This window comes from Halichoerus grypus, chromosome X (genome assembly GCF_964656455.1).
Source record: "Halichoerus grypus chromosome X, mHalGry1.hap1.1, whole genome shotgun sequence".
In the NCBI taxonomy this organism is placed as follows: Eukaryota; Metazoa; Chordata; class Mammalia; order Carnivora; family Phocidae; genus Halichoerus; species Halichoerus grypus.
In genome coordinates, this window is record NC_135727.1 from 122,672,985 (window position 1) to 122,687,554 (window position 14,570).

The following is a 14,570-nucleotide window of genomic DNA, read 5'->3' on the forward strand; positions in this document are numbered from 1 at the left end:
TGGAAACCTTGCTTCCAAAATTCCTTAGAGACTTACGCTCTCCCTAACCCCCTCCCAACTTGAAAGTAAATAATGGGGGGCCACTCCTCATGACCCCGGTGCTGCTCTGTCTGCCCACGAGTCCTGCCCCTGTACTTGAATAAAACCACCTTTTTGCACCGAAGATGCCTCAAGAATTCTTTCTGGACCGTTCGCTCTGAACCCCAACAACCAATTCCTACATCGCATTCCTTCTATTTTAATGGCGACATTTAACACTCTGGTAATAGACTTGTCATTAGATTATTCAGAAGCTGCCATTCACGCCGTCCCCTCAATTATCCACGACAATACAGATAAGCCATCGCTCTGATACTGCAAAAGTGATTTCTACTTTACCTTACAAGGCATCTGATGGATCCCGGGTAGGGTGGAGGAGAGTGGGATTCTGAGGAGAGGTCCTCTGTATGCCTTGCTAAGGGCACCTCAATTTCTCTCCTCAAGAGCAAGGAAGATGAAGAATGTTTTAGACCCAAGTTTCTCAAAGGGGTTTTGAAACACGGGGGAGTATGAATTTTATATTAAAACCACACAGACCCGTTCAGGAGGGGAGGCAACTTGTTGTCTTTAATATAAAACTTGGAGCTGTGTGACCCTGTGTAATGAGCTTCGTTTTTGCATTTAGAATCTCTCTCAGCACTGTCGAGAGAAGCATCTGGCCCTGTATGAACAGCGCCTGACGCAGGGGAAACACTCATCAGATGGCAGCTTCCCCACTCGCTGGAGACCCTCCGACCTGCATGACCAACAGTTGACTCGGATGTCCTTTGGAATTACCTGCTGTGCAGTTGTCTGTCTCATCTGGGGTGGGGCGCAGCATGGGGGGACCACCGGCAGCAGAGAAATTACTTTGACTGAGAAGCCTGAGCTAAGCCAACGGTTGCCACAGATGCGGGGGGGGGGGGGGGGGGGGCTCAGTCTCCGCACTGTTGACATTTGGGGCCCGATAATTCTTTGAGGTGGGGGTTGACCTGCGCCCTGTAGGATGTTTAGCGTCTCCCTGACCACCCACTAGATGCCCCCATTCCCAGATGCCACCGAAACAGCCTCCAGACACCGCCCACTGGCCCCTGGAGGCCAGAGCGGGCCCCAGTTGAGAACCACCGACTTGGATGCTAAGCTTCTGCCCTGGAGGACCCGCTAGATTGTCCTGAGAACCAAATGAGGGAGAGTAAGGGAAAGTGAAAGTGCCTGGTAACCCCTAAAGCCCCACCCCAGGGGCTCGGCCGCTGTCTGCACATTCCCACGGCTGGGGGCAGTCCCACATCCTGAGGTCCCCGTGCATCCCAGCACAGTGGCTCAGGAAGTCAGCAGGCAAGGCCGAGGCGACCTCGGAATTCCCCGAGTGACCGGCGGGGACAGCAGCGTGGGCAACTCGGCTCTAAGCACACGTGCGGGGTGATTCTCCGGACTGGCCTGGCCGTCTGGTGGGCGGGCCCGAGCCTGGGTCTCTGCATGTGCGCACCCAGCATGAATCCCCGTGCCCACGAAGGCAGCATCTGCGGCCGGCCACCGCGGGCCTGCTATGGGGGTCAGCGTGGGGAAGCCGAGGCGGCCAAGACCCTCTTCTTGCCCTCCCAGGAGTTACAGTCTGGTTGGAAAGACTCCTGGAAGGGCCACGGAGAGGGGCTCTCCTAGAGTTTGCACAGAGGAGCGCACAGAAGAGAGGTGGGGGGCGGGGGGGCGGTGGGAAGGAGAGAAAACTTCCTGAAGGACATGAACACTTACATGGATTCTGAAACCACCAGAGCCCAACATTCACTGCTGCATTTGAGCACAAACTTTTGCCAAGTGTCTAGAAATTGGAGAAAACCCTGAAATGGAAGTGAACACAAAGCCCTCAGAGAGCTAGAGGATTATTGGTAGTGAAACCTCCATCTACCCCACCCCCACTCCCCGCCCCGGCCAATAAATTAGCAATGTCTGACTGGCCGTAGGGGCTGAAGTCACTCATTCAGGCTACAGAGTATGGGTGCCCCCGTCCTTAGACCAATAGTCACATCTTTGACTTCTAGGCGTTTTCACAATGAGTGATAGATTTTTTTTTTCCTAACATTTCACTATTAAAAATTTCAAACTTGGGATGCCTGGGTGGCTTGGATGGTTGAGCGTCTGCCTTGGGCTCAGGTCATGATCCTGGGGTCCTGGGATGGAGCCCCATGTCAGTCTCCCAGCTGGGCGGGGAGTCTGATTCTCCCTCTCCCTCTGCCTCGCCCCCCTGCTCGTGCTAGCCCCCCCAAATGAATAAATAAAATCTTTAAAAAAATTTTTCAAACATAATGCAAAGCAGAAAGAATTTTATTGGAGACACTCATGCTCCTACCACCTAGACTCCACCATTGACATATAGCTATATTTGGCTTATCCATCTGTCTGTCCCTCTGTCCATCTACTAATCCAAGTGGTACATCTCTTTGAGTTCGTTCCCAATGAGTACAACATAAGAGTGAACATTAAAAAAAGAAAAAAGAAAGCCTTTCCTACATTTCTTAGCAAGTATTATTATTATTTGTCAGCCAAGTCACATAATTGGGTCGAGTGCATGGTTGGGGGTGGGAGGAGTCTGGCCTTCAGTTGTTAGAAACCAAGTCTCTAGATTACTATACTTATCCTAATAACTCTTGAGAAATAGCCTTTGAATTTGCTTAAACATTTCCTGTGGTCTTTGCAGATAACCTCTAGTGGGAAAAAAAAATTGAAGTGACCATATTGGCCCTGAACACTTTAGTTAGTTGACAAAACCTATGTGAAAAATGTCTTGCTGCTTCCTCAACCCAGAGGTCCCTCAAATAGACTTCCTCCCCTGACAAAGGCTTAAGGACTTGCACAGTGCCTTATTTCTTTTTGAGAGACATCTCACAAAGACTCCAGTTGGGAAAAGAGATAAGTTGCCTCATCTGAGAGTTTAGAAGGATTTCTTCCAGGTTTTGTAACTTGGACACTTGGTGTTCTTGAAAGAATGCTTTGAGCCTGTTGAGCATTGTAGAATCCTTTTCGGTTTACTTCTAGATGGTTGTGCCGGATAAGCAGTAGTTCTGTAATCCTCATTTGTCCACACCTGACATCTCATTGGGCTTTGTGAAGGAGAAATCTTCCTTGATTTGACATTCTTTTAAAGAAAAATGAGAGAGCATTGAATTCTTAGCCGAATACCACTCGTTGAGATGTGTATGTGCGCACGTGCGCATGTGCGTGCGTGCGTGCGTGTGTGTTTCTGATTACAGGATAGACCCGGAACACTGCTTTCAGCTGAACTCCTTGCTGAGGCTTTTGTAAGTTGTATTGATCCAGAGGGGATATAAAGCAGTAAGACTAGTTGCACAAAGCCCTCACCAAGATTCGTCTTCTTTCTTAACTCTTACACATCTTAAGGTCAAAATCGAGGGAAACCTGAGGCAATTACAGCTTGAAATTAGCCAAGATGCCTCATTGGCTAATTAGGGTGCCAAGTGGCTGGTGGGGAAATGATGGTGTGTAGTGTCAGGAACTGGGATTCCCCGCGGGTTAGTGAGAGCTCCTGGATATGAAGGCGGGCTGACTTCAAGGGTGAAGACGGCTTCCAACCCAGCCGTGGAAATGGTCTTATCCAGACAAATCTCCACACGAAGGTGTGGTTGGCAGTTGAGCTTCAGGCTGGAGCAGTGCACCCCCGGGGTGTAGCCATGTCCACGCCTAAGGCAGGAACCCATGTTGGGGTGGGGAGAATTGTCTGGGACGAGCAAGGGGGGTCAGCGGGGTAGCAACCCAAAGCAGACAGTGAGGAAGCAGGCCCAGGTGCACTCTTGGGTTCCCACACAGCGACGGCGAAAGAACTGTAGGCAGACTTGTCCCCGATCTCTGAGGCTAGGAGAGAGGCTCCTGAGGCTCACATTTCCAAGCCCACCATTTTAGGCAAACAGACACTTCGCCCTGTGGACTATGAAAGGCCTGGATAGAGTCAAATCCATCCTTAGCACTGCTGGTCTAGACAGTAGAAAGGGCTTTTGAGGAGTTTTCTAGCAGAGGAGACAGGCCTAAGCATGTAGCTAAGGGGCCCCCGGTCCGTTGTTCCTTCCTGCATGACTTAAGAGACATCTGGTTCCGGAGTCCATCCGGAGAGCAGGAGAGGAAAGGCGTGGGCAAGGGGTCGGCACCTGTGGGGGCGGCCTCCGAAGTGAAAGAGCAGGCGAAGACGAGCCTTCAAAGCAGACAGGCAATAACGGGGTGTGCTTTCGATAGCCTTGATCACGGTGGCCTGTTCTTTGTTTCTTCCTGAAGCAGTGCAGTTCACATGAGGGTGAACTCAGTGGCAGGGGGAAGCAAGCCCGAGTTGCAGAAAGACACAGAGCCCTCCTCCCAGAACATTCTGCCTGCTCCAATCCCCTGCAAGCCATCTGCTGGGCAAGTCTAACTTTGTAGATTTGCTAGAGGATGGTGTAATGCCTGAAGGGAGTGAACAAGGTAGGATCGGTCCTCCTCCCTGGTCCTCAAGCCCAAAAGAGACTTGAATCATTTCTAAAAGTAGAGAATTTCTGAAAGCAGAGAATTAAGAGATCCATAAAGACATCTTAAAGCAACCGGTCCCCAAACCAGGCCTTCTTTTCACTCATCTTCTTGTCATGGTGAACATTCTTTGCCTTCATAATATCGTGACCCCTATATTTTAATGAACTTGAATGTCCAGAAACCGTTGCCTAGGACATCCCTAGAACCTATGTTAATCCGAAGCACCCGACGGAGAAAACCAGAGGTGAGAAAGGGTGAAGAAGCAGAAATGGGAGAAACCAAATGAACAACGCTTGGAAGAGGCTGGAGATCGACTGAATAGACATAATAAAGCACACAGTAATTTCCAGAAGGGAAATTCAGAGGCTGCCAAATCCAGCCATTCAGCAACGTCGGTGCAGACTGAGAGTGGAACACAGTTCAAAGCGCTAGGGAATAAAAAGATTCAGCCCCCAGAATGCCAAGGCTGATATTTGATATAAACCAAAACCGTAGGAAGGATCAAGCCTAATCGGTCCTGACCAGCGACCAGATGTTCTCCAAGGAGAAATCTGACATCTTGAGTTCAGTATCGTTTTAACCACAGGAGCAAACTTCATCAAGAATACTCATAATGGGCAAAACAAAATATTCGGCTGATCTTTTTCTTAAGGAATATTATCAGAGAACGTTTTCTAGTGCCGTTCCCTGTCAAAAAAAAACGATTGTCTCTTTCTGTTCTCGTCTTGTTTCCTAATTCCTCTTACACGTATTACTTGTATTTCCTGTTTATACATTTACTGTGGACCTTAAGAAAGAGACCACGATTCATCCTATCGGTTTATTGTTTGAGAAATGGTTTGCAATAACAAATCCTTGATATGAGAAAACCAGCTGTGACTGGTTTCGGAGCTCTTGGTCCCACCTGATTTCAGCCTGTGCGGGTTTTCCAAATGACTGGGGTATCTATTTCCTTAGTAAATTAAGATGCTTTTCCCTTTGGTTCAATTTACTGGGGCTGACTGGTTTTGCTCTGCACTTCACTGGAGGACCCTGTCTTTTCTTTGGCTCACCTACTGTTGCCCTTCCCTTTTGCAGCTCACTGAGGGAGGCAAGTTTCCTTTGCATGTCATTAATGCTTTGTAATTAGCCAGGAAGCCAACGAGAATACTAAAGGTCCCTTTCCCATCACGGGGCGGCCCTCATTTTGTTTTTCTGTCCCGAACCTCAAGCAGGGACTGGCGCAGATATAAAGGCCCCTGTACGCGAAGAGTGATTAATTTCACCGGGAAGTGAAATTTGCACAGCACTATCAGAAGCGCCGCGAACTCTTCCTTCCAATTGCCGTGGTTAATGCCTTCGTGTCGCATAGCATCTTCGGCCCTCAGCTTCCTCCTAACACAAATGACAAAAGGCCTGTGGATTCACAGGAGAGACAATCATGCTACTGAAAGGCAAAGTGCAAGAGTGCCCGGGATCTGGAGTCAAGAAGAGTCAGCTTCATGGGGAGGCTCGGATAAGACACACGTTGGTCCTTTTTTAAGTCAGCTTGAGAGGTGTGACTTACATATAGTAAAACTCGCCAAGGCCTGGTATTTGGAAGTGCACTTTTCTATAATCCGTGGGGGACACTGCACCTGTTCAGAGTCAGGAAACGTGTGTGCAGGTCCTGTTCCTGTCCGCCCCGCCCGCCCCCCCCCCCCCCGCCACTGTCACTCAATGGCTCTGAGCTCTGCACTGCCTCTTCCGTAAAATGCAAGAGTTGAGCTAGGTGGCGGTAAGGCCCCCTCCGAGTTTTCCGTGAATAGTTTCGTTCTAGATTATTCTAAAACCAAACCGAACCAAAAACTTGGGTCTCCCCAAAAGGTTTTTAAGACTCTTAAGAGTGAAGTTCACCACTGAAAGGATGAAGCTTCTGCAGCTCGAAGTTTTATTTTCACAGTCGCTGCTACGAGAATTGCCAAGCACGTCGGAGCAAACGGCTCCCACCCCCTGCTTTTAAACTAACCTGCACCCCGCTCTCCTGCCTTGGTCACCCCAACCCTGCAGTCAGTACCCGCAGTGGGAACAGGAAATCAAGTTTCTCAGAAAGTTCAGGCTTCCTTGGCCGGGCGCCAGATGTCACTGGAGTAAAAGTGCGGAAGTCAGGCCCAGAGGGTTCTCTTCCTCCAGTTACACAGAAACTCTCCTTCCACTCCTCCCTTAAGCCGACCGAAGCATAAATGCAAAACCATTTGTGCAGCTGGGGAAGTGTCCAGCATTCTTCGGTTACAGATTTGGGGCCCGGTTTCCTCAGTGTTTGAGCAAGACGTTTTGGCTTGGTTCAACTTTCCGTCGGCTCTGCCTTGCTGCCCCTCCTCCCCCCCACACCAAATGACTGAGCGCTTGCAATTGGCCACACACACACATTCCTGGGTCCAGGTTTCTCTCCGGAACCGAAATGAGACATTTACCAACATCATGTGACAAGCTTCGCCTTTCTGGACAACGCTCTCCCCATGTAACACTCTCTGGCTTAATTCCTACAGCTGCAGAGGAGACCGGCAGCCACTCTCTGGCTTTTCTCCTCCAGGTGGACCCCAGCCTCATACCTGGGGGCCGTGCCAATGGGAAGATCGCCTCATTGGCTAACTCCTGGCCTTCGTGGTGGCCCGGTGTTAAGTCCTGCAGGAAGGTGATTTCCGTGGAATCTTGCCAATTGGATCGACAAAACCACACCAAAGCCTACATTCAGTTGGATTCATGCGACCTCATCCGAATCGAGCTGCATCCTTAGCGTGGCATCTCATGGCCCTTGACCCCGTTCTAGTGTTTCCAGATTGCACATCTTCGCTTCTAACATACTACAAAATCTTTCTATTCATTGTGTTTATTGTCCATCTCCTCTCATTAGATCATAAGGGCATGAGAGCTGGGATTCATGTCTGTTTTCTTTATTACTGAATAAAGAGGTCATCAGGGGCGCCTGGGTGGCTCAGTCTTAAGGTTAAGCATCTGCCTTCAGCTCAGGTCATGATGCCATAGTCTTGGGATCGAGCCCCGCATCCGGCTCCCTGCTCGGCGGGGAGTCCGCTTCTCCCTCTGCCCCTCACTCCGCTCGTGCTCGTGCGCTCTCTAATAAATAAATAAATAAAATCTTTAAAAAAAAAAAATAAAGAAGTCATCAGGCTAAGGAGGCTGTAATGCTGTGGAGGCCTAGGTAAGGAAACCAAAATCTAAGCCTGTAAATGCCTCAAGGTTACCAAGTTGAAACCCCAAAACAACAGATCGCAAACAGCCAACAAGGCTTGAAGTGATAGCCAATCCATTATTTCCTTACTTTGCTTCTGCTTTTTCTCTGCATAATCCCTCCCTGAGCTCCTGTCAACGGCGCGCTCCTAACCACTTCCCGTCCAGCACTGCCCCAGCCAAATCGATTTTTGCTCAAATAAACTCTGCATGTTTTTAATATGCCTCAGTTTCTCTTTTAACACTAGGAAAGGCTCAAGCTTTGCTGCATAGTTAAACAAATGAATGAATAAGCTCTCACAGAATCCTCCCGAGATCTTCTTCGAAAATCAAATCGTTAAATAAATCAATATATTTCTTGAGTCCATGATGAGTCAAACCACAAAAACATAAAATAAAGAGAGTAAGACTGTGTCAACCGAATAATCTATCCAGGGAAGTAAACACCAAGCTTCAAAAGATGTACCATATGGAATACTACACAGGAATAAAAAGAAATGAAATATTGACAGATAAAACATGACAGCTCTCAAAATATTTATGCTGAGTGAAAGAGGCCAGACTAAAAAGGGTATCTACAGTTTGATTTCATTTATATAAAATTAGCCTACAAAATACAATCAGTAGTAACAAAACAGGTCAGTGGTTGCGTGGGTACTGAGCGGGGAGGGCAAGGGATTACAATCAGGCACAAGGAAACTTTTTGGGATGATGGATACGTTCATTATCTGACTGTGGAACTGGTTTTGCGAATCAAAACTCACCACCGTGCACATTTTTAATATATGCAGTTCGCTGTATGTCAATTACTGGTCAATAAAGCTGAAACATGCAAAAAGAGTACATTTAACTGCACCAATCAAGAACTACCCTCTCAGTGCCCAACAGGCAGTTGACCACTTTGACTCTCATTTTCCTCGTCTCTACCTCAACAGGTAGAGACGAGACAAGGAAATGCTAAGGTAATGCTAATTACCTTGGCATTAAGCAGACAGGCACTCAATGAACCGGTGTTATGGAGTACATTTACGGAGTACATTTCTGCTTGTCATGATCTGGTTTCTGTTTCAGCAGCAAAGGAACCATAACTATGATCCACAGACCTCTCGCTTTCTAACCTACTTCTCTGTCTCCATTTTCCCCAGAAGAGCTGCCCTGCACTTTTATCGCTTACTCAATGAGTATTTGTTGTACTGTTTATGAATTCGTTTTCGATTTCCTCTGATCTCTTTTGAATTCCGATCCTGTCTTCCAAGCTGCTGTGTACCCACCTTCCAACTCCCAGTCTCCTTTCCATAAGCTTATCTTAAAATTTAGGGAGCAGGGTTTGCTCTCCCAACCTACAAATCGTTGCTAAAATGAAGGGATATGTCATCAGTAGGAATGACTACTTAAAATGAGAAGGCAAGATATTGATCTTGGCTTGACATACCACGTCCCTGCTTGGCGTTCTTTCCGGGGTGGGGCGGGGCGGGGGGGTTGCTTCTCGGTTTCTCTAGATGAAGCAGTCAGTTGTGTCTGGGCCGTTCCCACATGCATTCTAATTTACTAGGTCCCGTTCACACCCTCGTCATTTCAGGAGCTGTCTTCCTTTTTAGATACTTGGGTCACATTTTCATTACCCACCCACATCTTCACTTTTCAAAAATTACATGTGACATCATCTTCCCCCAGAGAGGCTTCTGCAGGTGTAACCTGGAAGGAGACAACAGTCCCCGGTCCTGGGCTTGAGTCCTGGCCTTACAATCTTCTAGACTTTGAGACTGCCAGGGACTCTCAAATCCCCAGTTTCTTTAGCCGTAAAACGAGGCCTGAGGATACTAACCTGCATTTTATTAAAACACAAGGATTTTATCGCTACCGAGCAATGGATTATTAAAACATCAAGGATGAATTGTGCCCTCACTGAGTGAAGGCAGAGTGATGGGTCCTTGACAGTCTCCCTGGGAGTGTGGGAGTTCCCTGCTTGCCTTTGGGAAAATCCTAGGCTCTTAATTGCATCAGTAGTTTTGTTGGTTTGTTTTTGTGTTCTCCGTTTTTATTTCCTCTTCTTTCCACTTGGACATGTTACTAAGCCTAAGGGGTCTTGGTTGGAGAGAGTGATAAATCTCAGATGTTGATGACTTTTACTGCTATTGATCTAATTACACAAAGACCTCTGGGGCCTGTCAGGCATTTCATTAATTGTGTTAAATCTAAGACAGTGGGGAAGTTGGGTGGTTTCCTTGGAAATACCCAAGTTCAGAGATTTAGGTCACAGATTTTCTGCAGCTTTCTTACAGGGAATCAAACACGCCTCCAAGTGATTGAAGTTCTTACATTCAAGTCAGCTTTCGCCCCTCTCCAACCACTTACTAGTGGCCTAACTAGTACTTTCTGGCTGTGGTCCAGATTGAATCACTCTGTAGATAAAATGGTTTTCTACATTTATTCTTTTTTTTTTTTTTTTAAGATTTTATTTATTTATTTGACAGAGACACAGTGAGAGAGGGAACACAAGCAGGGGGAGTGGGAGAGGGAGAAGCAGGCTTCCCACTGAGCAGGGAGCCCGATGTGGGGCTCGATCCCAGGACCCTGGGATCATGACCTGAGCCAAAGGCAGACGCTTAACGACTGAGCCACCCAGGCGCCCCTCTACATTTATTCTTAAATCAAAATCTCTCTCTCTCATTTTTATAAAATGACCTACATTTATGATCTGCAGGAGACAGCAAGGGTGATTCTTGCGATCTGCTGTACTATGATCTATGCACTTTTTTGTTGTTAAAAAAAGAAGATTCTAGGGGTGCCTGGGTGGCTCAGTCGGTGAAGTGTCTGCCTTCTGCTCAGGTCTTGATCCCAGTGTCCTGGGATCGAGCTCCATGTGGGGCTCCCTGCTCAACAGGGAGTCTGCTTCTCCCTCTCCCCCTCCCCGCCCCCCCCCCCGCTTGTGCTCTCTCTCACTCTCTTTCTCAAATAAAATCTTAAAAAAAAGAAAAAGAAGATTCTAGAAGAGGCCAAAGTGAGAGGGTGAAACTAACTCCCTTTCCTGCCAACCCAGGCTCCTCTAAATGTGACACTCAAGGGACAGAAGAGATTACCCTTTCTCCTGGTCAGCAGACCCACTCCCCACACCCACGGTTTCATGTCAATGAAGTTTTCTTTACACACATACACACACGCACACCTTTAAATTATTTTTAAAATTCAATCAAATCTTCATAAGTTGGCCACCCATTTACGAGTGCTGAAAGTCTTCTTCTGCAACGGAGGGAAGCACACCGACTGCTTTAGATCCGCAAAAGCCACGAGCGGACACAGCATCAGAGCTCGGAGAGATCCAAAGGGATGGGAAACTCATTAGCTGCCTATTGAATTCAAAGGAAAACAGGCATTTCCCCCAGATGTGCAGGCCAAGGAGCTGGGCTCCTTCTCACGGGGCAGCGCAAAATAGTCATGCCCATTGTGACACTGGAAATAGTCACAAGGTATCCTCCCGTTGTCCCCTGGAGAGGGGGGAGAACAATCCTCTTGGAATGTGCACGACACAAGGAAGGCGCTTCCCGCACAAGGTCAGGGACCCTCCGCACCCCTTGGAGATAATGCCCCCACCCTGAGAGCTGAGAGGGCTAAGCAGGGAGGCTGCTGGCCTGGCAAACAGCAGGCTAATCCCCCCGGAATGGGGGAGATGTGATATTTGCTTCTGTCTAGTGGCCCAGCACTGTTGGGCGCCGGGGGGAGGAGGTCCCGGAGCCCCACAGGGCGGAGTGCATCACTTCCAGTCCTGCCCCGGCGCTCACACTTTCTCTTCGGAGGGGACCCGCGGGGCCCATTCTGCGGCGGTGCTGGGGGAGGGCTTGCTGGGGGAAGAGCAGAAGGCCCCCTGGGCAGCTCGAGGGCCTGTATACACAACACAACAGGCGGCTGACAAGGAAAGATGTGTTCCATTAAAAGCCTGTTGGCTGTGTTCACACCTGACACCAGGTCCCTGCTCCGACTGGCTTCCCTTCCCTCCTATTGGATCCACCACAGCTACGACTACGTTGGAGGAACAGCTTCGGAGCGGAATTTGGGGAGGGAGTCGAGTCAGGGAAACGTGATGCCCAGCCAGGGTGCCATCTGAGCCGAGAAGAGTGGGCGGTGCGCTGGTTTATGGAAGGGCTGACGCAGAAGGGGAGAGAATGGACACTGGCGGGGCCAGTGCCCCTCTGGGTGGAGCGGATCCTGATCTGACCCGGGGCAACCTGCAGACTGACCTCGCTCGCAACTTTAGAATCCCTGGCGGCTGGCAAGCCCCATTCCAAGGAACTTCCCATTTCACGTCAACAGGCTGTTGGGGGGGGGTTGCTTTAAAGTCACTCTCATCTTTATCTTGGCCAAAGGGCGGACTGTGGTGGCCCCAAAGCAAAGCAAACACAGGAGCACGAACTCGGACTGTGTTCCCACTGTGCAGCCCAGGCCCCTGGCCGGTACCTGGGGCTCCTCCTCCCTCCCTCCCTTGTTAAGCCATCACCTCTACCTGTTCCTGATGGAGGCTCCCATCTACCTCCAGCCCAAGGCCTCTTCCCCAAACTCATTAGAAGGATGACATCCCCAAAATGATCATACCAGTTGTACTGTTCTATTTTTATTACGAATTGTCAGATCGCTTCACTTCCCTGCTTCGAACCTTCCATTGGTGTCCACTGCGTGAAAACCAGATGGCAACAGTATGTGGCCCATGGACTTCTTTCCCCGTGGCTCATACCCTGGGACTTCCTGGCAGGCAGCATAGGTCTTCTCCCCCCACCCCCAAAACACAGCGGGCAGCTTCTCACCCTCCTCCCCCCGGCCCCCCAGGGCCTTTGCACTTGCCGCCTCCCAGCCTAGGACATTTTTGTCTAACCGGTTTTCTCCTGGCTGGCTCACTCCTGTCATTCTTGTCCAGCGCATGCTCTCCTTCCCAGTAGCGAGGCTTCCCCAGACACTCGAGATAAATCCACCCCTCCCCCATCCCTTCCAATCACCTTGGTTTCCGTCCTTCACAGGATTTCTCCCACTCAGAAATTACTGTCTTCGCTCCTTGACTGACTTGCTGATTGTCTATCTCAGAATTTATATTCTCCTAAGGTCAGAGATCCTGCCTGACTTTTTCAAGTTATATTTATTGAATGAATAAATGTCAACAAACACAGGCCAGCTGTCTCCCACTGCCTCCCTACCCAGGATTCAACTGAGAAGTCTTCAATTCCTGGAAACTTCGCTACCCACGCCATACTTTCCCTCCCCACCTCACCTGTTCCTCACCCTTTCCCCCCCAACACACACCTTCCTCACACCACCTCACCCTCCCCCAGCGCCCCACTATCCAGGAGTCCTAGATACACTCAGATCCACACTCAGCACAGAATTGCCGTGTCTCTCCCAAATTCCTTGAGCATCCTTTGAGGGTCTTATTCATAGGTGAATCCCTAACGTATGCTTGACCCACATGCTCAATAAATACTTGCTGAATGTCAAAATAAACTAATGAATTGAGGAAAGGGGCTTCTGAGCACAGCCGGTGGCCTATTTTTATATAGGGTTGTACTGGGTATCAGTGAACTTTTTCTGTGCAGGACTAGAGAGTGAATATTTTAAGCTTTACAGGCCATATAGTCTCTGTTGCAATGACTCAGCTCTGCCCGTGAGGCAGGGACGGAGGAACAGGCACTACGATAAGGAAGGAGCAGGCCGGGTGCCAAGAAAACGTCATTTACAAACATACGTGGTGGGTTGGATCTGGCACCTAAGATCACATGTTCCTTGTTTAGTCCTAAAATGCCTTAAAGAAGATACAATTATTTCCTTCTTGCAGAGGAAAAAAAATGGAGACTCAGAGGGGCTGAGTAACTTGCTTCAAGGGGTAAAGCAGACCTTTCTGCTCTAGAGCCCTATATGAAAAGACCTGAGGAGTCGCCTAGGAAGAAGGAGGTACTCGTCAACTGGAAAAGATTGAGGAATCAGAGGTGATCAGCGAAGTGCTTTCTTAAGAACACTTAGGATCCAGGGTGCCTGGGTGGCTCAGTTGGTTAAGCGACTGCCTTTGGCTCAGGTCATGATCCTGGAGTCCCGGGATCCAGTCCCACATCGGGCTCCCTGCTCAGCGGGAGGTCTGCTTCTCCCTCTGACCCTCTTCCCTCTCGTGCTCTCTGTCTCTCATTCTCTCTCTCAAATAAATAAATAAAATCTTTAAAAAAAAAAAAAAAGAACACTTAGGATCCACAAGCAAGAACGTTTAAAATGAAAGACTGTTTTTCTTTGTTATTTGGAGATGTGGAACATTCAAGTGATTTGAAAGAAAAAAAGATGTCCAACAAGATATAGATTTGGAGAAGCTCCTTGGGCTCTTGCCTGGCACAAAATGTTCACATGTCCTGAGCTGTCCGTGCCTGGAAGTCTGGGAGGGGGCTGGGTGTTCAAGGAAAGGTGGTGGCCGGCTGGTATGGAGTGCTGACTCTGCAAGCTTGGTCTCCCCTCATTCTCAATATTACCCTGCAGCTCGTCAGTGATGACCCTTCATTAACAAGAAAAGGGAACCAGTTCAGATCCCTGTGCGGGCCACAGCAGCCGGCCCCGTGAGAGCGTGAGAGCGTATGAACCTCGATCTGCCAGAGAAAGTGACTCAATTCGACCTTGAAGAGATTCTCCCGCCCCAACTCTTTTCTGCCTTTGTTTCGGTGTCCTATAAAAATTATAAAATAAAAATAAAAAACATAACAAGGCTCTTAATCTCAAAGCATAAGGCATTAAGAAGCTAAGCCAAGTTTCGATCGATATAGTCCATTGGGTATAACTTGAGAATCTTCTCCCTTAGAACACGGAAATGAACATAGTCTATC